Here is a 27,016-nt window from a genome sequence, read left to right as displayed (position 1 = left end):
AGTCAGTCTGAGGAAGCAAGAGAGGGGAGTGGGGGCCCAGAAGGAAAATATTTTGCTCAAGTGAGCATGTAGAAAAGGACTGATCCTGATAACCTTGTGTGCCTGCTGATCCCACTGGCAGGCTGGAGTGCTTATCCAGAGCCCTTGGAGAGGACCTTCTGATACAAGGCCACAAAAAGAGTGTGGCTTATCAGCACATTGCCCAATGCTGTGTGGGTTTGGAGCTGTTCCTGGGCAGTTGTTTTCATAGAGCTGAATACGGTTGTTTGCATATTACACAGGGCTTGGGCTTTTACTCTTCCTCTTCACTCTGTTGGGCACCGGTGTACGTGTGTCTGCAAGGGAAGTAGCGTTCTCAGCGCCCAAATTCGTGTAACTTCCCCTGGGCAGTGGCTCCCAGAAATGCAACCCCCTCTCCCCAGCCCCTGCTGGGGAAGGGGAAGAGCAGAGGCTGCTCTGCAGGGAGACCTTGGTGAGGAACTTCCCCTGCATTTGTTCTCCCCTGGTTCCTCATGCATGAGGTGATCTGAGTCCTCATGCTCCCCCTGTCACGGGACATTCACCAGCTGGGGTTTCTGCAGCAGGGGACAGTCATGTCCACTTGAGAGGAGCCATGGGCTTCCTGTAAAATCCCCCTGTGAAATAACACACACCCCATCCAAATTACTACCCACATGTCCAGCATGGCCTAGCCTCTCGGCCGCCTTGCTACTGGGGAGACTCTGGGGAGCAGCCAGAAGGTGTCCTTGCTGCTGGGGGAAACCAGAGCCAGCTCCCACTGGCCCTGCCTGTGGGGTGGCAGCACAGGGAGCCAATGCCCCTTTCACTCCCCTCTGCTGGGAGCTGTACTGCCTGCTGAAGCATGCAGGGAGGAAGGTGAGCCTTCTTTCTGCCCCCAGCACTCTGCCTGCAGCCGTGCCACTGCATCCCAAGCCTTGGTCCAAGCACAGGTGGTGGTGGTTCACACCCAGCTGAGACCCACCAGCTTGTCAAGTTGGTCCTTCTCCGAAGCTGCTCCAGGCCTGCCCGACCCTCTTCTGCACGATGGAGCCCAAACCGACACTCAGGTTTCATTGGGTTTCATTAAGGTCTGCCCTAGCAGGGACTTGTTATCTGTAAGGCAGTTGTGGATGTGTCCAAAACATTTGTTTAAAGCATCTTTCTCACAGTGTGCTGAATAATTTCTGAGCAGGAAGAGTGGCCAGAGCCTCTGGGAACCAGGCAAGCTACCCCCTCTTTGTGAGTTTTGTTTTGTTTCCCGGGCTGTTCTGTTGGGCTGCGTGAATTTCACTGAATTTCACTGACATCAGTAAAACGCTGACAACTTCCCCAGGTGGAGCTCAGCAGGATCAGGGCTCTTCAGAGATGAAAGCATATCCGATAGTGTGAAAGACACATTTTCAGAGGTCGCTGAAACTTGGTCCCTTATCCCAAAGCCTCCGTTTGCCCTAGACACTATTACTGCAAGTGCAGTAGGTGATTTGGGTTCCAGCCCCATGAAAAGATGTACCAGTTAATACAGAGAACTTCAGAAATGGCCCTTCTTTTCCCTGATGTCACATTAATCCCTTGAGTGTACAGAGATTAAAAGATATTTGATGAATGTACTAAACATTCATTGCACATTTCTCTTTCTGTATCCAGCTGACCTCAAATCCTGAATGAAATGAATTAGCATTTGTTTCTAAAAGTGTCTCATTTTGTGATTCAAAATGTCAACACATTTGAAAATGGTCCCACATGAGACGTTTGTATCTCTTGGAGTTTAAATTGCTGGATCAATTTCCCATTAGTACTAAGGGTATTTAAAGGACAAAATCTCTGCCTACTGCAGTGAAAATTTACCCCGAGGTGTGACATTTCACCTGCCACTGAGTATAAGATTGTTGAATATAATGGTCTGGAATAGCTAGATTTGCACAGAGGGGTAACAAAAGAGGGTGAGCAGCGGATCCCATTACAGAAAACCTTTCCTCTTTTCTTCTCCTCCTTTTTCAGCCATCAAAACTTGCATCCTCTTTGCGGATTATATTACTGCACTATTCAGAAGCCCCTGCCTGAATTTGGGCACAGTTTAATCATGTACCATATAAGTGGATAAAGAGAGGCCTGAAGATCTTCCACTCAAAAAGGTGTGAAGAAGCAGGAGCACCAGGGTACATCCAAGGTCCCTTAGCTGAGCAGCAGCCACAAACCCTGGCTCCAGCTTCACTGGTTCCTGTGCTGAACCACAGAGCTATGAGCCCCATGACATGCTCTTCTGGTTGCAGCTATGCTGATTGGCAGGGCTTTGCCACAGCTTGTCTCTGTTCCTCAGCACGGCTCTGTCCTGAGTTAGAAGAAAGGAGGAGGACAGTTGGCAAGCCTCGAACCCCTCCTCCTCAAATGAAATACGGGGGCAACTGGAATGAGCTATCAGCAAGTAAAGCAGACAGTATAGCTGCAAATAATTCAAACCCAGGGGCATGGGCAACTTGAGCCTGTGCTAAGGCATGTTTACCCAAGGAAGTGCCAACATAACCTAGGAGAACATACCATAAAATTGCACCACACTGTCCCTCCCTTGCACTATCACAGAAACCAGATGCTGGGATGGAAAAGCACCAGGAGCTGAATAAAAAAAGCTTCAAGTGTCAGACAGCCCTGCTCAGCCCTACCTTCTGCTGCAGGCCATCTATGCTTCCCGGCATTCCCTGGTCTCTTGCCAATTCCCATCAACAGCTGTGGTTTGTGGTTGTAATGCTCAGCATTTGTCTCCTCTTTTCTCCTAGCAGACCTGCATCAAAGCTAGATGTGCAGCGTGTAGCAGTTTGGGAGTCCCAGGACTCCCAGAACTGGCCTCCAAGCTTGAAATCAAATCCTTCTTTACTCCTTTATCTTCCCCAAGGTCTGAGACACCACAAGTGTGGGTTTGTAAGTCTTTGGGCCCTTCTGATGGAGTTTGTGAAGAAAGGTTATAACAAAGTGCTTTGTAATACATTAATTTAGTTTATTTTAAAGAATAAGAAAGTCCCAGTAATAAATCTAAAGCTGGATTGCCAGCCCAGAAGCAGCCTACTTAACTGCACTTAGCAAGTAAAATGGTCTTCACTCTACAATGCTTATTCCCAGTTTCTGTGTCTATGTATTACTGTTGAGCCTGCAGTTTGAGTAGGAGCAGCTCCAAGATGTAAGTGTGTGTCTGTTAGGGATCCCACTCCTTGTTTCAGGAGGCCCCAGAAGTCTATCAGATGTTTAATAGCTTCCAGCGACTGCTGTGCTGGATGGACCTGAGCTGGTGACCGAGAGGGGAAAGGTTCTCTCACACATTCACAAACCCTGAGGCATCTGTTCCCCAGACACAGATTTGTCTAATTCCCCTAAACCACTGATGACCTGCCCTGAAATGATACTCTCATTCCCTTAGGAAATCCCTTGGGTTGATATCAAGTAGATAGTTATTTTTGGGTTCTTTCCCAGAGAGAGTGCACTGTATTGCTCTGAACCCTGCACACCAAATAAATATATCATCGGGCTGTAGTAAAGGTCCAAAAAGCTTTATTGAATGGGAAACAGATTATTAATAATTAAGGGTGGTTCACTGTATTGTTTTTGAGCCAAGTTAAGCTAATAGAGCTTTTTTATAGCAGAAATAAGAGTGTAGAATATAGAGACAGAATTGATTGCAACATTTAATGGCAGCATAAAAGTCGATTAATGAATTGCAATGGTTAACTCTGCATTAAAAGCAAACATGCAGCTCCCAAGCAATGTATTAAGCATTTTTAAGAACTACAAAAAGCAAACAGGGGAAAAAAAAAGCCACCCCTAACCCAAACCCCCTTATTGACTAGTAAATGCCTGTGTTATTTTTTTTTCCCTGGGAGAGAAACTTATATGACCATATTTTTAATTCTTTTATCCTAAAGCTCTGGGTGCATGTATATGAGTGTGTGCTTTTCCCATAGCACCTTTCAGAATTAAATAAAGCCTTTACAAGAAGTTGATCAGTGATTAATTCTATTGAAATTCTCTCAGGGCTGCGTGCGATTTCTCATGGCAGGGAGGATGGTAGCACAGAGAGAACAGGCTTCAACAGATGCCTTTGTAAGAAAGGCTCTAACCGAGGAGAGTTCCAAACTGCTACGTGTTTGAACCGCCCCATGTTGTTTATTATCTACCCAATTACAGTTTCCTAATTTAAAAGTATATTTTCTATTTCTCTGCAGTAACAGACGAACATAAAATTGAAAACAGAATTATTGGGTAGAATAGCTGCACTTCTGGAGGATGAAGGAGGTTTTAAAATGTTCTGCATTGAACAAATTAAAGGTTTATTGCAGAATAAACCTGCAGCTATGCCTTCTCACTGACAGTCATACTGTAATTTCATCCCTTTGCAGCCTTTCCAAAACCATCCATTTCTCCTGAAACCTTTGTCCAAGCCTCAGTCTGACAGGAGGCCTTTTCCTGCGTTGCAGTCTCCTGCTCTCTGCCTGATTTCACCGTAGCTGTTCAATTTTCCAGTGGGGAAACGTGCCCCCTCTTTGCCGTCTAGCCACATTCAGGTCCTCTGAGTGCAGTCGCCTCTGTGCTACACCCAAGCTTGTCACACTCATTTGCAAAACCTTTCACGAGCTCCGGGCCAGAGCCTGTCATCTGAACGGTAGTGTGTTATGCCTTAGGACAGAAGTGACCCCATTAAAACCATTCAGAAGCATGCATACTTAGGACTCTCGCTGCCCTTATGTTTCTCTCTGCTCCCACGTGGTTCCCCAGGCCCTTTCACATCCTGGCTTAAGCTGGTCTTCTTTGAGGAAACGATAGAAATGTTATATTCTCTACATCCACCCCTACCATCCTTTGAAGCTAAAATTCAACAGATAAATAATTAGGAATAAAATAATAATGTGAGCATGAATAAGCCATACCATTTGTCTTTTCTTAGAAAATAATAGGATATAATTTAAAAGTAAAGAGTCCGGTGAACAGTGTAACTAATGAATCCTAATTTTCTCCTGATTCGGGTTCTGTGCACCCTGCATTTTCCACTGGAGGTTTCTCACTGTGAAACCTCTGAGCCCTTCCCTGTTCCCAGCTCTCCTCTTCCCAGCCACGCTCCCAGTGCCTCTGCTGCAGTTCCCCCAGTATCTCTCTTACATCTTGCCAGCTGACACAAGCAGGTTGACTGGGCAGTATACACATGCTGTTTAGTGTCCAGCATCGTAAATGAGATCTCCAGGGGAAAGCAGGCCGTGTGTCCTGGGACAGGGAGTAGTGCTGCCTGGCACAGGCCAAGGGCTCGCCGGCAACCTAGAGCCAGCTCTGAATCATCAGACTTGCTGGGAAGCATATAGTAGAGATGCTGTACTGCTCCTCCTTTATACTCAGGTTAGTTGGCTTAGGACTGGCTTGGTGACTGCTGTAGGATGTTGTATTTTGCTGTGTGGAGACATCTCACTACAGTGGTAGAAAACCAATGCTGTACAACTGATCTAAGGATTTGTGTTTTCCTCTCATTAATTACTTAGACTATGAGCTGCTTGGAGCAGGAATTGCACCGGTGTTTCTGTACAGCACCATACAAATCTTTCCAACCTAGTTTTTTATGCATGAAGTTATTGAATTTTAGCGGTGTCATTGTAGGCACTTAGAAATTATCAGAATTGGAGGCACCACTGACAGGCTGCCTAGTCTTCCTGCTTAACATCATACAAGAAGTCCAAGACCAGAAACACAGTCTAAGCTCTGACTTACAAACTCGTACCTCCCAAGAGAAGACTATTTAGCTTCTTTCCACTTTTTAGCTTGTTCACTGCCTGAGACAGGAATCGTTTAGAATAAGGAGTACTACTATTAAGAATGAGTATGACCATGTATTTAAAAAAACCCACTGGTTTGTGATGCATTCCTGTATAGGCAGTGTGGTCATGGTGGGAAGCTGCTTGTTCTAGTCTGATCATTAACACAGTATGCACCTAAGCTCTGACTCCAGGAACCCAGATGCTGCAAATGGGACTGTATCCAGGTTGGTATAAACAGGCACAGAGTTTTTCCCAGCTCATGCGTGGGGTTTATCAGCTGGACTTAAAAAATATTATCTTTTCATCAGTTGGGTAAGCTCAGAATAAGTTTAAGTAATTGCAATGTGCAATGTCAGCTTTACTCCCTTTTCTTGCTAACTGAATATTAAACAGCTGCATCTGCTGCTAGATTTAGTCCTAGGTGCCACATTCATGCTCAGGAAAAAGGAAGAGAAAGACGTCTGGTGTGCAGTATTTCAGTTGCTCAGCAAAGGAAGTGTTTTAAGTGCATGCCTAAATGCTTTGTTTTATGGCAGCCTTCATCTGCACCCAGTCTGTCCCTCACAGATTACAATATGGGGAGAAGTCCTGGCTTTCCATTTCCTCTGCTAGCAAACTCTTTGCAGTTAGAGAGACTTTTGCTTATGTGAGTGTAAGGACTCTGTTTCTGTCCCTCTAGCTACCCAGGCTTCTTAAAATGACCACTCTCAAAGACTTTACTTTGAAAACAAAATATACCGACTATGCAGGTGATGGGTGACTGGGAATTTCTTATCCCACAGGAAAAAAGTGCTACCTGCCCACTTCACGTGAGGTCACTGGATGGTCTACAAGAAAATGCGTACTGATGGGGAAAAGGGTTTCTTCAAAATTGTTTCCATTCAGCAAGTGGGTGCACTAACACTATTTTAATGGCTGCTGCTCTTTGGAGCATATTGATGGAGTTGCAGGAAGGCAATGGTATAATGGGATACAGCAGATGAATCTATCATAACAGTGTGATTTTAAAGAGGTAGATACAGTTGGTGAGCCAATAACTAAATCATAGTGGTTTTGCTGTCATTATTCAGTAGCCTTGTACTCAACATCACTTCGATCACAAACGAAGATTAATTTGGTTTATAGTAGTGAAAGTGAATTTTGCAAAACCAGTCCAGGTTTTGATCAGCTAAATTGAATTCCCCTTTTCAGATGGGAATAAACGGCCAGGCTCTTTCAAACCGAACTGGTGGTGCAAGGACAGAACAGTGGCACAGTGACACAGCAGTGCCGTGGGGTGCTGAGCACCCTCAGCTCGTGGTTGTGCCACCAGAGATTGAGGAACACGTCCTACAGGATGCAGCCCGAGGGCTCAGCTTGGCCTTGCACATCTCTCGCCCAGCAATGCCTAACGCTGTTGTTTTGTGAATTCCGTGTTTGTCCACTGAATTTTCAAATTGGCCCCTGAGACTGACGCTCTCCAGAGCCCTTCCCTGGGGTGCTCTAATTAACTTACCTATTCCCCCACCAAAAGATTGCAACGTCCCCTGTGATCTGAAGAGGAAACTAAGCACCGCTGTAGCAAACAGCTGAGACAAAGTGAAATGGTCTCTTCACCATGTCCCTTGGCAATGCCTAGACACAGCCCAGAATTCACTTAGGAGCCAAATGCTATTCTGAGGGTTTCTAATAACAAATGAATTAAGCACTTTGGGGAAAAAGGAAAAAAATAAGCAAGAAACAAAAACCCTCCAATGATTACATCACTACAAAGGATGTGATCAAAGTAAAATACCAGTGTCATGCTCCTGAGGTAGGCAGAATTCTCAATGGAATCAATGAATATTTGTTTCCATCAGGGCAGCAGAATTGTTTCTGCTCAAAAAAACAACCCCAGAACCAAACACAAAAAAAATTGGGTTCTTTTTCCAGAGAGTAATGAAACAGCCTAGCCCTCTTAAATACTGCCTTCCCTGCTCTCTGGAACATTGATTCTGTCCATTAACTGCAATACTATCACACTGCTGATTGATCTGAAACAGTTTGGCGGGGGGGAAGAGGCTGTGAGAAAGTTCCAGTTCAGATACATGGTTTCTTTCCTACTGTGGTCCTGGTGCCTTACTTTGTTTTATAAAGTGGCTGACCGAGGGCTAATGGGAGGTCAAATGAAACGCTCCACATTGCTCCCCGATTCGCAGCCTCCCCTGACTTAGTGAAGCACTTACCTAAAGGCACTAACTGCCACCCAGAGTGAATAAATCCAGTGACAGGAGCTCTGCTGAAGAAAGGTGCCTTTCATACAGGCAGAGGTGATGACCCAGCACTGCTGAAGTGACCACAGAACAGAATCATAGAATCATTAAGGTTGGAAAAGACCTCTAGGATCATCAAGTCCAACTGTCAGCCCAGCACCACCATGCCTGCTAAACCATGCCCTGAAGTGCCATGTCTATACAGTTTCTGAACACCCCCAGGGATGGTGACTCAACCACCTCTCTGGGCAGCCTGTTCCAAAGCCTCACCACTCTTTCAGTGAAGAAATTTTTCCTAATATCCAGTCTAAACCTCCCCTGATGCAGGTTGAGGCCATTTCCTCTCATCCTATCGCTTGTTACTTGGGAGAAGAGGCCAACACTCACCTTGCTACATCCTCCTTTCAGGTAGTTGTAGAGAGCGATAAGGTCTCTCCTCAGCCTCCTCCAGACTAAGCAGTTGTAGCTGAGCAAACCTATGCTGAAGAATGGGTGTATCTTGGGTTTTTCCTCACCTGAGTGCCATAAATTCGGAAGCTCAGTCTGTGGCCATGACCTCCTGAACTTGGTAATGCTGGATTATCTCAATTGCTTAGCAGGCCTCTTCTCCTGCTGGCCAGCTCACCTCTTTGCTAGCAGGACAGGTTTGCCACTGCCATTGCTCAAAGTACTTCTCAGTGCAATGGTGTCCATGCAGTAGTTGCTGAAGAAATTCTGTATTTCAGACTTTAATAAGCAGCTTAAAGATATTGGTGTCTAATACCATGTTCTGCTCTATTCTGTAACAGGTCTACTACTCTTAATTTATCTTTCTATTTTCCAGTAGAGATAAAGTATGATTAAAATAGCTGCAGTTCCTCTTTCCACCTTCCCGTATGCTGACTGGTCTAGAGTCTTCTTTCTAATGCAGGCTGAACACCTGCCATTTTCTCTTTATTCCTCTTTTTGCTTCCCTGTCTCATATGGGTGAGCTGTACTATTGAGGAAAGGCAGCAAAATGTAAAAACAGAAGAGCTTTATATTGTAAAATCACCATTATCTTTAGTCATGGTTTGACACTGAACTCTCCTGCGTCATTTGACTTAAAGAAGTGTTCATTAATTGAGAGCCTGCTGTATCTATTAGCTGAGGCTCCCCATCTGAAGAGGCTGTGCTGATCATTTGCAGGGAGCAATTGCATCAACAGATGAGCGAACTCAAAAATAATCTCAGACTTTGTAGTGGCAGAAGAGGAGATGACTAATGTAATTAGTCACGTGAAGTGATTGGGTGCAGCGCGAGGAGAGGACAGACTTTCACCAGGTCTGTCAGAGTAAAAAGAATGAACTTCTGGAGCGCCTCCATTTCCCCACTTGCCCCCTAAATAGCAGAATGACCTTTTGGCTGGGGGAAGGCATTCTGAGATTGCGAGTGCCTGTCTCCATGCAAGTATAAAGCATTGTAATTGTTTGGCATTACAGTATCTGGAAGCACTTCAGGCATCCTTGTAAGCATCCACTGATTTGACCTTGGCTTTTTGTTTTGTCTGCGCTTTTCAAAATTTATGTAGACCATTCATATTTTGTTGCAACTGTTTATATTTCTGAAGAGCTACATTTATATCAGAGGATTTGTACTATGCAAAATTAAAGCCCTAAAGGACACTGTAGTGTGAATGTGACTGCTTCTGCAATCCCTCGCCTACTAGCCATGCGCTTGAGAAGGTGGAGAAATCTGCAAGGGGGAGGCCAGAACCTGATCTTAGCTTTATCCGAACTGAAAGGTGCTATGAACCACAACAGTATAACACGGGATCTCTGCAGAGCTGCCTCTCTTTTCTGTTCTTGACATTTTGCTGTAAGACCTCTCCTCTCTTTAAAAATATAAAAAAAAAAATCTTTGGGCATAGGATGCTTACTTTCTATTTTCATCCATGTAATGGAAAAGTTAGTGTGTCCTCCCCCCAAGACAAACATGGCTGTTGTCAGCAGACTGCGCCCTATTGTCCCTGCTGAGTACAAATGGGAGAGGCTGAGGATGACTCCCTTTTCTCCTTTTGACTTTCTCCCCTAGGCTACCATTAAGCTTAAAAGTAGCCAAAGTATTCTAACTGTGCGTGGCACCAAAGGGCGGGTTTGCTTCTGTGGTTTTATTTACCTGTCTGGCCATCTATATATAAAATAAAGTCATCTTTTGTCACTGGTATATATGCACATGTATACAGTACATACACATCCAATAGCACATTTGGAGCTTAATAATCTTTGCTGTCTGAAAATGCTCTGACCTGTTTTCCTTCCTAAGTGTCAGCTATACCTACCTGGCAGCAATACTCCTACTAACAAAACAATCTGCAGGCATTTAGCAGCATAAGAACAGTTATGTTCTGTTACCACTCCTTTATTTTACGATACTGGCTGGCAAATATAACCTCTAATTTTGTTTTTTTATATTTATCACAGTAATAACCTGGTAAAATACTTTTCTGTTCAGAAGAAGCAATTAAGAAATTAAAAGTGAAGGCAGACCTAATAGAAAATTGGTGGGTTTCTCAGTCGTGCAACATTTTCCAGGGTGTTCAATAATTTTTTATGCTTCAGTTATTATGTGGGATGTGGATGTCTTAGTACACAGCTGCTGCTAAAGCACTGGTGGTGCTCAGGGTCTGGGCATTCTTACTTGTACTTCTGAAAGATGATCCAAATCAAGGGTACCTTGACAATTTTGGAGAGCCCTAAACAGTAAATATTATTATACACCTGCTTATGGTTTCATTAGGAAATTTCCCTTGTCTCACCCCACCCTGCCAAGCCCCAAGCGGTTTATAATGTTATGAGCATCAGAAATCATTCATTGGTTGTATAGTTTCCTCAGCTCTGTGTAACAGGACAAAGTTCTGTAGTATGGGAGGTGAGAGCCATAGCATCATAGAATCATAGAATGTGCTGAGTTGGAAGGGACCCACAAGGATCATTGAGTCCAACTCCTGTCCCTGCACAGGACAACCCCAAATTCACACCATGTCTCTGAGGCCTTGTCCAAGTGCTTTTTGAATATTGCCAGGCTGGTGCCATGACTGCCTCCCTGGGAGCCTGTTCCAGTGCTCCACCGCCCTCTAGGGAAGAACCTTTTCCTAAGATCCAACCTAACCCTCCCCTGGCACATCTTCCTGCCATTCCCTCGGGTCCTGCCATTGGTGACCAAAGAGATCAGCGCCTGCCCCTCCTCCTCCCCTTGGGAGGAAACTGCAGACGGCGATGAGGTCTGCCCTCAGTTTCCTCTTCTCCAGGCTGAACAAACCAAGGGACTTCAGCTCCTCCTCATATGGCTTCCCCCCCTAAACCCTTCACCAACTCCGTGGCCCTCCCCTGGACACTCTCTAGTAGCTTTATATCCTTAATGCACTGTGGCACCCCAAACTGCCCACAGTGCTCAGGGTGAGGCTGCCCCAGCGCGGAGCAGAGCGGGACAATCCCCTCCCTCGCCCGGCTGCAGCGCAGGGCCTGATGCCCCCCAGGGCATGGCTGGCCCTCTTGGCTGCCAGGGCACGCTGGTGGCTCATGTTCAACAAGCCCCAGGTCTGTGTTACGCCCACATGGTCACGAGTCCTGTGTAAACTCAGAGCATAATTCTGCTTCCCTTCAGTTCAGTTCAGCGGGATCTGGATCGCTTCCTGCCTGGTACACAGACTTGCAATGGTCTTGGCCTTCAGAGAAGAAGGAGGTGTGGTAGTGACCTGCTGTCATCTCAGGAAGCAGGGTGCATTGATCGACAGTTCCAAGATTTGTATCCACTAGTTGCAGAAAACTTTTTCTGCAGCAGAAGTGAAAAGCCATGTCAAGCACTTAGTTTAGCCTACCCACTTATGCAAATCCAGCACAAGCAGAACTGGGACTTCTCTTCTTCTGCCGTTCTGCCCATAAGCTGTGTCTGTGAAAATCTCATGTTGTATCTTCTTGGACATCTCCCCTCTTTGCTCCAATCCACACTGACCTCCCAGCGCCTCCAACGCTTGCCTGAGCAATCTCCTTTCCCTCCTTAGGTGAAGGCAGCAGACAGGTACATGGCGTACCAGCCCTGCTCTTGCCTGAATGTTATCCAGGGACCGAAACTGAAGTGCAGTGATTTCCTCTGAGTTCATCAAGCAGGTTTTGCAGCTGAACTCTACTCACGAATGGCTTCCTTTGTATCTCAGGATATTCCTTCTCCGAGAATACTTTAAAGCTATTCGTGTAGTGAATGCATATATCTTGAATCCTACCACGTGATGAGAGGAACTAAGTTTATCAGTTTTAAGTCAACAGATATACAGGTATGAAAATAATAAGAAGAGAAATATGTTGACAGATAAATAAAACTCTGAGGTCTTTTCCATTTTTGTTCTTTCTCAGCGTGGGTTTGGGGGAACTTGGTATTCACTAGTATTTGGCAGTGATCAAACTGGTACTTGGCTTCTGAAGAGAAAGTAGCAGAGGCGCTTAGGCTTTCAGGTGGTTGGTTTGCCTCTTTCAGATTGAATAATCACCTTTGCCAGTGATAATGCTCTACTCTTTGAGGCTGCAAGGAGTTTGGTCTTGGCCGTATCCATGCACCACTGCCCGGCTGTCCCGCTCAGTCTCCGACCCGCTGCTCGCGCAGCCGCGCCGATGGCGGTGCAAGCCGTCCCTCGGCTTCGGCAGAACCGTTCGGTGTGAAGGCCAGATGGGAATTCATGGGAAAATTTTGAAAATTGTTGTCTGGATTCGAGGTTACTCTAAAAAAAAACAAACCAGGCAGAGCTTTTTATTTTTATTTCTCTGTGTGTCTGTGTGTAATTTTACTAAAGCCTCAAACCAGGTTATTTGTGCTATCCCTCTGCTTCGGCAAGTTCATCCGTACCAGAAGTAGGTCAGGGTGTGCGACATGCCGGTGCAACGACACCAACATCTGAGTTGTGATGCAGCCAAGGAAGAGGTGAAGCCTTAATCGATAGGATGTGTATGTGGAAAGTCCATGAAATGCCCTTAAAATATATTTTTGTGTTTCTAAACACATTTTGTATATCTGTTACATTTTAGGGGAGATGGGGAGCAGTACGGCACCGGCCATGAGAGCAGGGCGATGTTCTGCTTCCGCAGAGCTCGCCGAGGGATGCAACTTCCCACTTTTTTTTTTGCATAGATCTTACAACGCAATCCACCTGGGAAGAAATTTATGCACGACTTTGTCAGCAACCCTGCTTTTTGCACAGAAGGAGCCTTATTTCTTTCCCAGCGTGGCTTTGCCAACAGCAAATATTTAAAATCCCTGAGTCAGGCCTTAAAAAAAAATATCAAAATGGCAAAACTGGCTTAAGCAACTATCCCGAGCGTTAAGTAGCTTTGATGAGTTGTTGTTGGAGGCTCGGGAGGCGGCGTGGATCTCAGCCCAAGAACTGCGGGAAGATGGCTGCCCCCCTCCCCAGGCCGCCCCGGAGCCGGAGTGCGCGGCGGCCCCTTTAAGAAGAGTGACCCACTCGCCGTCTCGGCTGCCCGCCCGCCTCTGTTTCGCTCCCCCGCCCCTGCCGAGACACTCGGAGTCGAAGCAGGTGCATGCGCAGTGCACTGGCAGCCTGGCGCGCTTGCGCAGTCACCTGCTGGCCGCCCCCCCCACCCCACCTCCCCGCCGGTACATCCGGGTCATCGCACGCCCGCCCGCACGGCCGGTCCCCCGCGGTGCCGTGCTCAGGGCTCCCCCTCCCCCTCTCCCCCCTCCCCCCGGCGCGGGCGGCTCCGGCGCCGTCGCCATCCGCGCCCTCCCCTGCGCGGGGCTCCGGCCGCGCCGCTGCTCTCGCTGCCCTCGGCACGGCGGGGCAGGCGGCGGCTCCGGCTCCCGTCGGCGGGGTGGCTCGGTGAGTGCCAGGGCGCGGGGGGCGGGTGGGCCGCCTCGCTTCAGCCCCCGCGTTCTCCTCAGACCCGGCGACCCTCCCCACCCCCCGCCCGGTTCCCGCCGGGGCCTGGCCCGCCCCTGAGGGGCCGGGGCTCCGCCGCCCCGGCTTCCATCTGTTGCTCTCCCTCCCCGGGCCGAGCCCGCCTCCCCGCAGCCCCCCGCAACTTCCCCGCGCCTCCGTCTTCCCCGTCCCGCGTCCCCGGGGCGCGGAGGAGCTGCTCGCCCGCCGGGGCCTCCCGTCGCGGGGCGCGGGGGAAGCGGCGGCCGCCGCCTCCCTCGCCGGGGAGAACCGCGCTGGCGGCCGGTACCCGCGCCCAGCCCCGCCGCCGGGCGCCCCGCTCCCGGCCGGGCTCCTTTTCCTCACGGCGGCGGCCGGAGGCGGCGGGGCCGCTCCGCGCCCCGGGGCCGGTGCGGGCGGTGGCTCCCTGCGGGCGCGGCGGGGGACAGGGGCTCGGGGGGCTCCGAGGGACGGCGTCGGTGCCCAGCGCGGGGGGGACACACATCTCCTGAAGGGACGGCTGCCGCCTTTCAGGCCGTAGCTACAGCGTGCAGCGGGTTCGGCGGAACGCAGGAATCGTTGCAAATGCAGGGTGTATCCTGCAGGTCTGCGTGCCGTAGCTGTGGTGCTGGGGCTGGAATGCCAGGTGGAGCGAAGGTGAATTCAGAAGCTGCAGCGGGAGGGTGTTGTTTCTAATCTATTCATTAAATAGCTGATAAAATCAAGTTTTAATTGGATTTTAATTCTTTCCTGTGCGATTTGAGAACGAGGACACGTGTAACTCCGTTCTGTTTTGTTACTTTTTAGTCTGGTGTTGCATCTTACGTGGTAATAAAATACACGTTTCTTCACAGAAACGTTTCAGATACCAAAGAAATCAGGAGACTGTGTGTTATGAAGGTTCTTGAAGGGTTTTTCTTTTTCTATTCCGTTGCATCAGTGTCCTGGATCCAAATGTCAGCAGCACTATGACAGCTGTCTCTCTGCTGTGATAGTGGAGTCTTACTAACATTTAAAACCTGTCATTCTGAATTTCTGATAATGTAGTAGGGAGATACAAGTGTTGGTTAGCATGTATGTTAATCCTCAAACCAGTGAAACATTTTCTGGGTTGATCTAATAATCTGTGTTCTTCCTTATTACAGTTTCTGTTGTTAAAAACTGCCAAGTCTGTTGTACCCCCCGCCCCCACCCCCCCAGCACTGATGCAAAGTTTTCTTTGGGCTCTGACTGCTTGGACATTAAATAAACCTTTAAATTAATAAGCATTTTCTGTAGTAGATTGTGGCAGATAGGGGTGTTGGACAGGAGGCATTTAGCAGTTAGTAACCTCAGGCTAACGTCGAGGTTAGAATGTGAATTCGAACTTAGAAGGTTCCACCTGACAAATTTTTGCCCAGCAAGGTGCATTGCTTTGCAAAACATCTTCACTTCTATGAGGCAGGTTTAACAGTAAAATGCTAAACCACGTGAATAAGATATTGCTGTTCCATGAAGTAGAAATGTTTTTTGGTGTACAGAGGCCATTCTGTTGTTGAAACAGAAGCTTTCAGTAGAAGAGTAGATAGCTTTTTATCCAAGTCAAACTGTCATATTTCTTACTGTGTCTATTAGCTGCCAGAGAGTAGCAGCTGTAGAAAGAAGTGATCCCAGAATCTCTGTTAAAATAACCCTGTCAAGAGGCACCACGGTTACATGAAAGTAAGGAAAGAATTTGGTCCTGTCTGTTACACGACATCCATTTGTCGTCAGGTGCTCTAGATTTTCTTCATTGTGTGCAGTTTAGCTGGGCCGCCTGAGGTGACGGATTATTGAGGAGATTGTCTTCTGAAATGCTCTGCTGCTTCACGTGAGACCTCTCCTGCGGGAATCTCGCTGATTGTGGAAATGTGGTGTTAGCTGGTTCTGCTCTTGCGCGCGTGACTGTCCTGTCCCCTTGTTTGAGTTTTGTGGGGTTCTTAATGTCTGGATAAAGAGAAAAAGGAAACTTTTTTTTATCGTGTCTTTTAGTAGTTATGTATCCTAGCAGAGTAGTTATTTTTCAAATTAATTGAATGCAATAGCTAAAATTGTTTAGGGACAGTTATGTGGGGAACTTAATTCAAGGTGCCTGTCACCAGACTTCTAATGGTGCTTACTGGACACCTGGAATTAATACTGTAAAGAGGCACATAAGGGTGGGGAATATTAGCATTGCTGACTGCTGAATTATTGACTAATACAGTAACAGAAATTGGCTTTGTCATTTGGAAAAGTACATGCAGGAGCCACTGCAGATTTCTGAAGCTGCTGAAGCATGGTAAAAGTAAATGCCATTCCCCCCCCCCTTGCTGTGTATATAGGGGAATACAGACACACAGACTGCCTGCAGTACCCTTTTTTTTTTTGTTATTGCCTGCCAGCTGGGGCAATAGATGAACTATGCATACCCCATAGTAGAGAGAGGCAAAATTAAAGCTTATGTGCAAGAAGTCATGTTTGGCTTTTAAGCAGTCAGGTTTGTGTGTTTGTTTTTGGTTTTTGTTGTGTTTCTTTTAAGAAATAATGTTGCTAGTGTAAATCAAGGCTATTGCCTTTGCCTGTCCTTCCTTAAAAGCTTGCTCTTTTGTAATTACACTGAGAGTTTCAGTCATTTGTGTAGATGGGCTTATGTTGAGAAGAATGACTCCTGTCTCTTAGGGTAATGTTAACTACCCTGCAGTTGGTTTTAAAACAATTTTATGAGACTTATCATAAAAATGTTTGAAAATATATCTTCAAAGCTGAAATATTTTGAGTGTTGTCAAATTGCATCTCTTGGACTATCAACTGTCAGGCAAACGTGCTAGAGGCGAGGTACGCAGCCCACATGAATGCCTGTGCTGGATCCACACAAGGTGTGTATGTTGGTGCCGGCTCCTGTGCGTAGTACCGGGATGCAGAGAGCCACCCCTCTGGTCGCTTTGGCCCACCTGAATCCCTCCAAGTCCATCAGTGTAGCTTCAGAGGTGATGAGCACAAGGGGACTGGGCATATGAAGGAAGCTGTGGTTGGATTGGAAGGAGTTAAGTGCTGGGGAATGTGAAGAAGCATTGGCACTACTTACTAGTGTGGCACCTGAAATAACTGCATCAATTAGGCAGAGTAAGATTTATTTCAAAGTATTTTCCAGCTGTAAATGATGGCCAGTTGTATGCACCTTTTCTATTTCCATGCATTTGCATGTATCAAGACCACTTATGAATAAATGGATGTCCTCTTGCATCCCTGTAAGTCTTCATTTAATATTAATCTATGGATACATAACCTTTACTTAAGAGTATTAATATTTTCTTCCTTGTGATTGTGGAAAATTTAACACCTCTAAATACGCAAAGTGGAGAAGTCTGCTTTCCTCTTCATGTGTATGAACACAGGGGCTTATTTGATTGCCTTTAATTTCAGGACCTCTTATAAATGCACCTCAGTTTCCCCCCTTCTCTGGTTCAGGAATGTTCTCTCGAGCGCCACAAGTTGGCTGCTGCAGCTGGCAGAATGCTTCAAACTGTCTAAGATTTGCTGAGAGTAATACGCTCTCTTTTATAGGCGCTGTTCTACATCTGCAGTTCCAGTGCTTACTGGAGGTATGTGTGTTGTAGTTCTATAAACAGCAGAGCCTAACAGAAACCAGCAACAAACAACGAGCAGTTTTAGAACTGACTAGGTAAAGCTGGAAGTATTTTTAGTTACAGCACTTTCTCCTGTGTTCCCCATCTCCTGTGGTTTTAATTGCATTCTCCTTTTTAGAAATGGCATTTTGTCTTCTCTGTCACATGAATGCCTGATGCACACAGAATACCTTTGCCGTGGGAATAGTGAAACTAGTTACAGACAGAGCGTATTGAAAGGTGCAGGGAAAATGGAGCATTCTTTTGCCTTTCACTCATGATAGTTTGAATTTCAAGGCAGTTCTAAGAGTCATAGATGTGAGGTAAAGGGTCACAGCATCCTGCTCAGTGTGTGTGTATGTGGCTTACGAACTCCCACCTGTTGTTAAGGCCTTTATCATGTAGCTATGCTACCGTCTTCATTTACCGCTGCAACTGAATCAGGTGGTCTTGGTGAAATATGTAATTTATTTCTGGTTATCTCTGGAAATATTAATACTGGCCATGAAATTGATTTGTAAAAGGACTTTTGGTACCAGACTTACTATTTTTGAGTGCTCTTTAATGCTATTTTTTCAGCACCTGGAAAGTGTTACTTTTCTAGTACCTAGACAAGTATGGGCCGATTTGTGTATAATCGGGAAAGATTGCTGTTTGCCTTACTAGCACTAACCCAAAGTTTTAGTATTGTGTTTGGGGAATGATGTATGACTGACCAAACCCAGCATTTCTTTCCTCCTACATGGAATCGTTGTGGGACCGTAGGAAAAACTGGGGACTAAATATCTCTGAAACAAAGAGGTTGTACATCTGCACAATCTTCAAGTCTATAAAACTAGCTTTCTCTAATAATGTTTGTATGGGAGGATTTATTTTTATTCTTTTACTCCTGTTTAGTGGAAACGCTCTGTGGTTTGTGGTCTTGTTTACTAAGTGTTTGGCTGATATTCTGGCTCGTATCTACAGTGCTTGGGATTCTCAGGTGGTCCCCGTGCAAAGAGCATAATTGGGTCTGGGACAGCTTAATTTGTGAGATTGAGTGCATTCTGTTTGGTGTGGCAGGAGCTAACGAAAATAGCATGCCTTGCAAAACAGGCCTTCTGTCTGCCACCCACACCAAAACCTAAAGCTTGATCCTGTAGGCAGTTAATATGTTTGTCTGGAAGGCTGATTCCCATCAGTAAATGCTTTACCTGAATCGGTGACTACCAGGCAAAAAAAATGTTCTGTACCGGTAATCGCTTTATATGTAAGAAAGTGCAGCGGAACGCTGCCCTAGATACATTTTTAAAAGCACTTTTTACTTCAGACTATGGGGCTTAACTGTCCCCCGGTAGCAGGAGGCTGTTCTGTGAGCAAATTCTAAACTGGCGTAGTTCAAAAGACTCTTGAATTCAGCCATGAGGCAATTCTCATTTTCCTTCAGTACTAGATGATTAAATTAAATGGAGTGTTAGCATGAGTAACTTTTTCTGGTGTACTATACAAGGTAACAGATGAGTTCCTAGGGGCCCTAGTTGTAAATTAGCTGACTGGAAAGCCCTGTTTTTGTGACTAGTGGCTCTAGCAGAGGTATAACTTCAAAAGTTGGATCTCATTGCGTATTCTTCCAGTCAGGTGTGGCACTGGGTGATGGCTGCTTCTCCTTTTTATTACAGCAGTCTTGAGGGAAACATCCTCACAGGGAAAGGGAAAGTCTTGTCTTTTTGTGTTGGACAACAGAGGTGTTTGTTTTGGTTTCTGATGTACAAATCAGTTTGACCTTTCTACCGGGGAAAAAAAAATTAGTTTTCTGAATTCTAGCACTGCTGGTCTGGAGGAAAAAAGTCTGTAAGAATTCATAAGAAAGATTCATAGCTCTTATTTTTTTTAAAACAAAATCTTTGTTTAGTGACCCTGAAAGTGAAAACTCTCAGACAAAGTGCATTCTGGGCATGAAAAGCCAGTTCACTACTTCTTGTTCTATTTACACCTTTTATGTGCTGAGACATACAGTTACTTGAAACTGTTCCTTCTTAATGTGGAAGTGAAATATGTAACCACTAGACTTCGAGGCTTCATCTCAAAGATAAAATTGCTGACCTTTTATATAATGAAGATCATATGGACAAGGCAGAGCGTTATGTAAGGATTGCTTATGGATAGTAGTTAATTGATTTAGAGTTTAGATTTCCTGCTTGTGTGTAGAAGTCTTATGTGGGGAGATGTGGATTTGACAGCTGAACAGGCAAATGAATTGTAGTGATAGTTTTGAAATTTTTTGCTCTGGGTGCTTGTAGAAGATGATCCCATGTGCAACTGGCTAAAGTCATGTTCTCCTGAACACTAAAATAGTACTTTGCTTTAACTGTTCGTACCGTTGCATCTCAGAGTTCAGAGATGAATAAATTTCTTAGCAGTGGTATCAGAATAACATGACCTAGTTGATATCTCCTAGCTGAAGTTTGGAGGATAATCTTACAAGAGCTTTCAACTAGCCTAACAAAACCCAAGTTGTTTTCTTATCTTTTCTGAAGTTTCTGGTTTTAGCAATGTTCAAACTTGGTATGGAGAAACTATCCATTTTTCTGTAACTATGGCTTCTTAATAAACACAAGGTAGAATCATGTCCCAGTGTAGAACTTACTGTAGGTGGGACTGGCAGTAGAGTCTAGTAAAAGGCAGTGTAGGAGACTATTAAGACCTAATATTTCGAGCAAATAACGTTGTATGATACTGATGTTAATATTGTGTCAGGTTTTCAAAGGAATTTCAGTCAAGCAACTTCAGTAGCTGCCAAAAGTGAGGCTTGGGAACAGATGTTGTAACTGCAGTCTTAAAATTTTTTGACAGCTCTTCAAATAGCTCTGGTGTGTCTCAGCTTTACAGCAGAGTGTTTTTGCAGGGCTTATGCCTCTTGCTTTGCTCCTCTCCCTGTCCCTAGTGCAGAATGGGCCTCAATCTGACCCCGCTACAGTCCTATGAAGACCATGCCCTAATAAATGTGTATCCAGCAAGGTAGCATGGGAGAAGAAACAGGTTTGGATTGAGGTGACAGCTGGGGTGAGAAGTGTTGGCAATTAACTAGGAGGAGGAGCAGTTTACTTTGAGCTGGAAGCAGGGAATAGTATTAATTGGAATCTGGGACTGAGTTGGGGACAAGTTTTTCAAAAACTAGTGGAGAGGTTGAGCTGGGAGCTTGTTGGCTGCATGGAGAGTACTGGTCAGGTGCTGAGGGAGTGTGTGGGAATGATGCTGCCTCTCACCCAGCATTTTGGGACATCACGGGAAATGGGGACTTGCTGGACAAAGAAAATACAGAAGAGAGAGCTGATGGGGAAGAGGCTGGACAGGAGAAGTAAGAGTAGAAGCTGGGATTGTGTAAAGAAAGCAGATAGGTCTGTTGGATGAGGAACTTGATAGTAAAAGCAGAGTCAGAAAAACTGTAAGGAAAGGACTACAGTGAAGTAAAATGTACTGAGTTTTGTCCATTGCTGTTAGTAGCCGTCATGTCTTCACCACCTTAGCTTAATGTGTATCTTTTAAGTGGTAGAAATTGGTGTCATGAGCAGATGGTTCTGATTCTGGTGATGTGCCATGTAGCAAAGAGGATGAACTGTCCAGGCTTATCTCCTACTTAAGAGTTTATACTTGGTCTTTTCTGTTAGGCTGCGAAGCAGTGCTCAAAAGTAAAGAAACTGTAGAAAGAAAGCAGTCTTGAAGACATAATTTTATGCCATTTCTTCCATTAGGGCCCTTGTTTTATCCTCAGGATGAAGTGGCTCATGCTAATTTAGCGAAAAAGTGCTCAATAGTTCATCTTTGTTGCTTATTACTGTACCGTGCTTTTTCTAGATTGCTCCAGAGACGCAATTAATCTCCTCTTGGATAGTCTGCTACTGCTTTCTGTACAGTTACTTATTGTCAGAACGGTCTAGTGAGATGAGGAAGTGGTTTGCTTCCTATTTTACACGAGGAGCAAAGGCACAGAGAAGAGAAGTTGAGCTAGTTTTGCATGGTTAGAAATGACTGGAACCTGAGACTTTTTAGACTACTTTACATATTGCAGCCACATCCCCATTGAACTTGCTGCTTTTCTCTTGCTATGATTCCGTTTTAATACTATATGCTGACTTCACAGTTGTTGCTTGTTTGTTTATAGTCTCTTTGGACATGTAGCTACCATAACCAAAGTGGAGAACACAGCAGCGCTCGAGGTCATTTGTTTATCACAGCAGCAGAACATGACCATTTCATTTTGTCAAAAAGGGAATGTTATTTCTAGTTTCTTCTTGTATAAATATGTTGCTTGTTCAGAGAAATTAGGAAGGATTAATTCTGGCATTGTGTGACTCTCAAGAACTTGTACTCTGGTGTTAGTAACTCCCACAAACTTTTGGTATTGATGCATTCCTTAGCTGTACTGCATTCACACAGCTTTAGGGCCAAACTTAAAGGGCCAAACTGCCACGTGTTGTAAAAGGACACTTATTTTAGTGTTCAAATGTTACAAAAGGTCAAAGTGGTGGTACAGCTTTATTAAGAGTTGTGGGCCATGAATTCCTTTCTCTCCTTTATGGTGAAGGAAGGAGGAACGAGCTGGTTTTCATTTTTCAGTTGGGAGTCCTTCAATCGTCCATGTTGCTTAGCTGTTCAATTTGACATAGTTCTGTCCTACTCTAGCCACTGGGAGGAGGAACCATAAGCTCTTTCTGTTTTGTAGAGCCTTGTGGCTTCTCAAGTTTCTCCTTAGAAGAGAAACCATATCAACCAATATAAGAAGTATAAAGCTGCTGTTTCTTCTGTCATTAGAAAAAAGGGTAAAAAACCTTTGCTACCCTATTGGGTGTTTTTGAGGGCTTTTTGGGTTTTTTTGAATCCTCTTACTATCTCATCGCTCAAAGCTTTTCATGGGAGACTCCTTTTTTTAGGAGAAATACTATGAATGAGGCTTATCCTGGTTAGAAAAGTGTATAGTATTTTTAAAAACAAAAAATCTTTACTCCTGGGTAAAGAAAAGAACAGCAGCCTCTGCTGATGGAGTTGTGGTTTTTTGCCTTTTCTTGCCAGGCCTACTGTGTTGGCTTACGTTCAGTTAATATTTGGCTGATCAGCTTTGCAGCTAGCAGGAGTAGGAACACTTTTGCTGTAGATTAAATTTGGTGGAAGCTTGCTTTCTCTTGAAAGGTTTGCATTTATTGATGGCAAATCTCTTTTTGGTTCTTAAGGTAAGAGATTTTTCTCCCCTGTTAAGGAGGGGAATGATCACAGGAGTGCTTTTGATTTGAAAAGTCAATCTGTATTCTGGGTTTCTTAGAAGCACAGCTGGCTTCTGATGTGATATTGGTTATGTGACAAACATTAGTGTTCAAACTCGAGGCACTTTCATGTGGAAAAGGGCGCATAAACAAAGGGTTTAAACAGCGAGAGCCTCGGGTGCTGTTTTCTGGACTTAAGTAGGCTTTTTGTGTGCTTAGTTACGTGATCTGTCAGCTCTGCCCAGCCTTACTCCTGTGGGTGGATTTATGCAATTTTAAGGATCTTCAGTTCAGGTAAGAATTGTAGTGACACTTCACAAAAGAATATGAAGTGCAACATGCTGAAGCATAGCTACGTGTGGGTGAGTCAGGAGACAGCTGGGAGTAGCAGCACTTGGAAAGAAAAGGAAGTACAGTCATGATAAAACTTTGTTTAAAAGGGGGGGGAGAACCAAAAACCCAACAAACCAACACCCATCTGTCTCCAGAGGATGGGAACGCAATGTAGTGATACAGTTCTCATCTTATAGTTATTCTGTGTGTATAGATTTATATGTGTGTGTATGTACCTATAAAAACATGCATGCTCCCACATACTGTTCAGTAGAGTTAGCTATATTATCTCAATACAGTACTCAAGTAGGGCAGTTTGTATCCCAAGTGAGTTTGAGTTGATGTGGAACCCAATATTTTAAAATACTTAAGTGATTTTCAAGCCTCTATTTTGGTATACCCGTGATATAGGCTTTGCTTATGCTCTTGTTCCATCTGTTGAGGACAGATCCTCTCTGCCAGGGGACAAGCATGCATACACTCACTCATCAGGGCACGCTATGTGCTGCTGACAGTTGTCAGGAAATAAAAAATACCAAGTACAATATAGTTCAGTTTTCACAATGTGTTGGCTTTACAGCGCTGCCAGAATGATTCAGTGCTGCTTAACTTTGAGTTGCTGATGTATGTGCAGTAGATTCAGAAAAAGAACTAAAAATCACTTACTAACTTCAAGTAATTTGTTTAGCTTAAACTTCCACAGAGAACATGGCATCTTCGGTATTAGCATTTTTGAATGTTAAAAAAATAATTTGAAAGCCAAATGCTTGCTTTAAAACGAAAAGCACATGTTTTGCACTTAGAATTGGCCTATTTCCTGGTTCTGAATCAAAGTGTTAGAAAAACCCAACTAAATAGATTTACTTTAGTCCTGGCAAAATGCTGTTTTCGTCAAAAGCACTGGGTGTTTCATTTTTATCATGTGTTGTAAACAAGCACAGATTTGATTTAACAGTTCAAGGTATTCCTTTATAACATAATCATAAGACAAATAAGCTGTTTGATGTTGGTACCTAAGTGTATCTTTTTCAAGGATGGTGTTCAATCTCAATTTGAGCTAGTCTTGCAACTCATTTTTGGAAGTTCAGAAAAGAAAAAAATTGAAGACAATGAGTGAAAGCCTTGTTAGATATGTCTGAATAGTCATCTTAGTGTTTTATAAATACCCTAATTCTTCAAAGTACATTTTGATTCTCTTGTGTAGTTTTTTGTTTGATTTAAAGTATTCTTTTTTTTCTCCTTGCCTTAGGAGGTCACAGAGTATGGGTTTCGATGCTTCATCTGCTGCCCTTCACCAAAGGAGGGCACCTCATAGAAGTATGTTTTCTCCTATCAACCGGTTATTGTGTGTAATATCATCTCTTCCTTACTACTGTCAGCTGTGCTCTGCTTCATAAATTGCTGAGGCTGCTATTACAGGATAGGCTTGTAACGGAAACGCGAAGGCTGTGTCCTGGCTGTGAACGCTGTAATAGAAGTAACTGGAAGGTAGGGTTCATGCTCTTGGTTTATTTCTGATCAGACAGTTTCACTCTTACTGCTCTGTCCTTTCTAATCCTCTTTTATTTGGCATTTATGTAGAAAGCTCTTGCTTGTACTTTCAGGAAATATCTGACATAGATAACATTCTTTGTGTTTTCTTTTGCTTTGACCAACCATACTTTTCTCTGCTTTGTTCTCCCCTGAATACTCGTAAAAACAAAATGTTTATGGTAACTGCTGCTGGTAGCATCTAATTCAGCAGCAGAATAACTCTGGTTGTTATCTTAGTGCTTCCTTCATTTAGCATCATTAGCGCTTTTAATCATCTCCACAAAGTTGAGGCTAGGATTGCCTGAAATGGAAATGGTTTGAATTTTGTCTTTGAACTTTTCTCCTCACTAGAGCAGGTTTAGGGTCTGTTTTTCAGCTCTGAATGCAGGGCCAGTCGGGCCAGAAGTCCAGACAGGTTTTGTTTATACTCTGCTTTGGAATCAGGGACAGCTTGTTGAATGGGGACATAGTGTTTGTGGTTTTTGTTTTTGTTTTTTTTTCCTTTTTCCCCCTTTATGCTGTGGTTCTCAGGGTTTCTCAGTACTTGTAATTGGGGCAGACTGTGTGCCTGTAGTAGTATGGTTTTCTGACAAATTCTCCTTTTGGGTCTGAGTAAGGTTTATAGTTCAGAAGCAAACCTTTATTCTTTGTGAAGAGCCAAGAGCACTACTTGTATCCTTTCCAAAAGAGAACTTAGGGAAGAAAAGGATAAAATTTTCACTTTTGCAGTGAAACTGATCTTTGGGGTCAATGCTTCAACCTTTTCCAGTATCATTTGATACTGAAGAAGTAAATTCAGCATCTCCTATTTTTTTCATTAATTAGGATGAGCAGTGTTTATCATAGGGTGCAGATAATACCTCTTGAAAGATGCAACTCTCATTTGTCAGTGTCTGTTATTGCCTGAGACTTTATAATGGCAAACATTTCTTTAGTTATATGGGAGTAATTCTGAAAATCTGGCTAGGCTTTTGTAGTTTGTCTTGAACAAGTTTGAAAAAGGTGATCTTTTCTTAAATGGGTGGGTTCCCCTCCTCCTCCCCTAGTTTTGTGTGTTAAGGATGAAAAGAAAACCTTTGGGGGAAGTTTTTCTCTGACACAGCAGCCTCATCCTCAGCCCAGAAACTTAGTGACTAGTTCCTACTTTGTAGCACCTGTACCAAATAGTTGACTCTGTATACCTTCCAGAATGGCACTGATTTAGTCTTTAAATAGAAATCATATAGTCATGTTTTCTAAATACACTGCACTGATGTTTTAATAGCTACTAGACTTCAGAGAAACTGTTCTGGAAAATATTTCTGAAAGCTGCAGCCCTGAACTGTCCCAGGTTTAATGAGACTTGCACATTCTTACAATTGACTTAAGTCTATTAGTTTTATCTGTACCTGTGTTTATAGAAGACTACGGTTCATATCAAGGTTGGCACAGTATATCAGGGCCTGTAGCCCATCCAGAGCAGAAAGGGTGGAAATGTATTGTCCAGTGTATTTGCCTGGTAACCAGGGGATCAGTTCTGTCTGCTTACTGTATTTATAAGGAGATTACTTCGTTTGTATTTGCCTCATTGTCCAGCATCTGACTCACTGGAAAGCGTGGGTAATAATGCATAATCTAATGTGTAATACATATAAACACACTATTCATAATATATCAATATAAAAATACATATTTAAACACACAATATTAAATACCAGGTGATATGTGAGTAACCGTTTGTTTCAGTGTCTGATAGATGGAGTATGCAGTTGAAACAACTGACAAAAACAACTTTCCAGCAGATCCGGGATGTTATTTCATTGTCTTTGCTGACTGAGGTGCTGTAATCCCAATAGCTTAATTGTTCTGGATATACAAGTGTGTAATGAAGATGATTTGAAGAGGTCTATCAACTTCAGTGTGATGAAATGAACTGTAGTAATACCTTGCATAAATAGAAGCAGCTGTCTAAACCTTCAACTTACTTGTTTTAAGTTTTGCTTGCCCTGGCCTGTGTACTGGTTGGGTTGTTTAAAACAGACTTGAGAAACTGGTCCAGATTTCAAACTGCTAGCTTGTGGGGTTGTGGTAGTTGCAACCAGGGGACTTAACCATGTTAACCCAGTGGTGTTTGTGTTGGTACAGCAGAGGAAGTAAGGCAAGAACTGTTTCTTCTACTGGCAGTCATGGCTTAAAATATAATAGAATAAAAGCTTTATTTTGTTTGAAGTGCTGGAGAGGCCAAAGGAAACAAATACAGGTCTTAATTTTATGCTGAACTTGCCCTTTAGAAAGGCATTGTCTTTAAAGGTGGTTGAACTTTCTGCTTTCTCCTGTATGCGAGGGGTTTTTGTTGTTGGTTTTTCTTTTCTAATACAGTAATTTCAAGGAATTTGTTTGCACTAATTCA

The 27,016-nt window shown here is 44.2% G+C and overlaps 1 protein-coding gene across 8 annotated transcripts in view; it reads left to right on the top strand.

The window, feature by feature from the left end:
- The window catches only part of CYRIB (CYFIP related Rac1 interactor B), a 100,623-nt gene that overhangs the window by 9,037 nt on the left and 64,570 nt on the right, over positions 1–27,016 (top strand). The window contains exon 1 of one of the 8 annotated variants that reach the window (XM_075085831.1): positions 13,625–13,862. The exons of 6 other annotated variants lie outside the window; for them this stretch is intronic. The gene's annotated coding sequence lies outside the window, so the exon portion shown is untranslated. Of the gene's footprint in view, positions 1–13,624; positions 13,863–27,016 lie in introns of those variants that run through there. One more of the 8 variants, XM_075085830.1, reaches the window with a different exon arrangement.

The sequence above is a fragment of the Phalacrocorax aristotelis genome, chromosome 2 (genome assembly GCF_949628215.1).
Source record: "Phalacrocorax aristotelis chromosome 2, bGulAri2.1, whole genome shotgun sequence".
NCBI lineage: Eukaryota > Metazoa > Chordata > Aves > Suliformes > Phalacrocoracidae > Phalacrocorax > Phalacrocorax aristotelis.
Note: the sequence above shows the minus strand (reverse complement) of the source record. Positions and strands in the feature narration are given on the sequence as shown.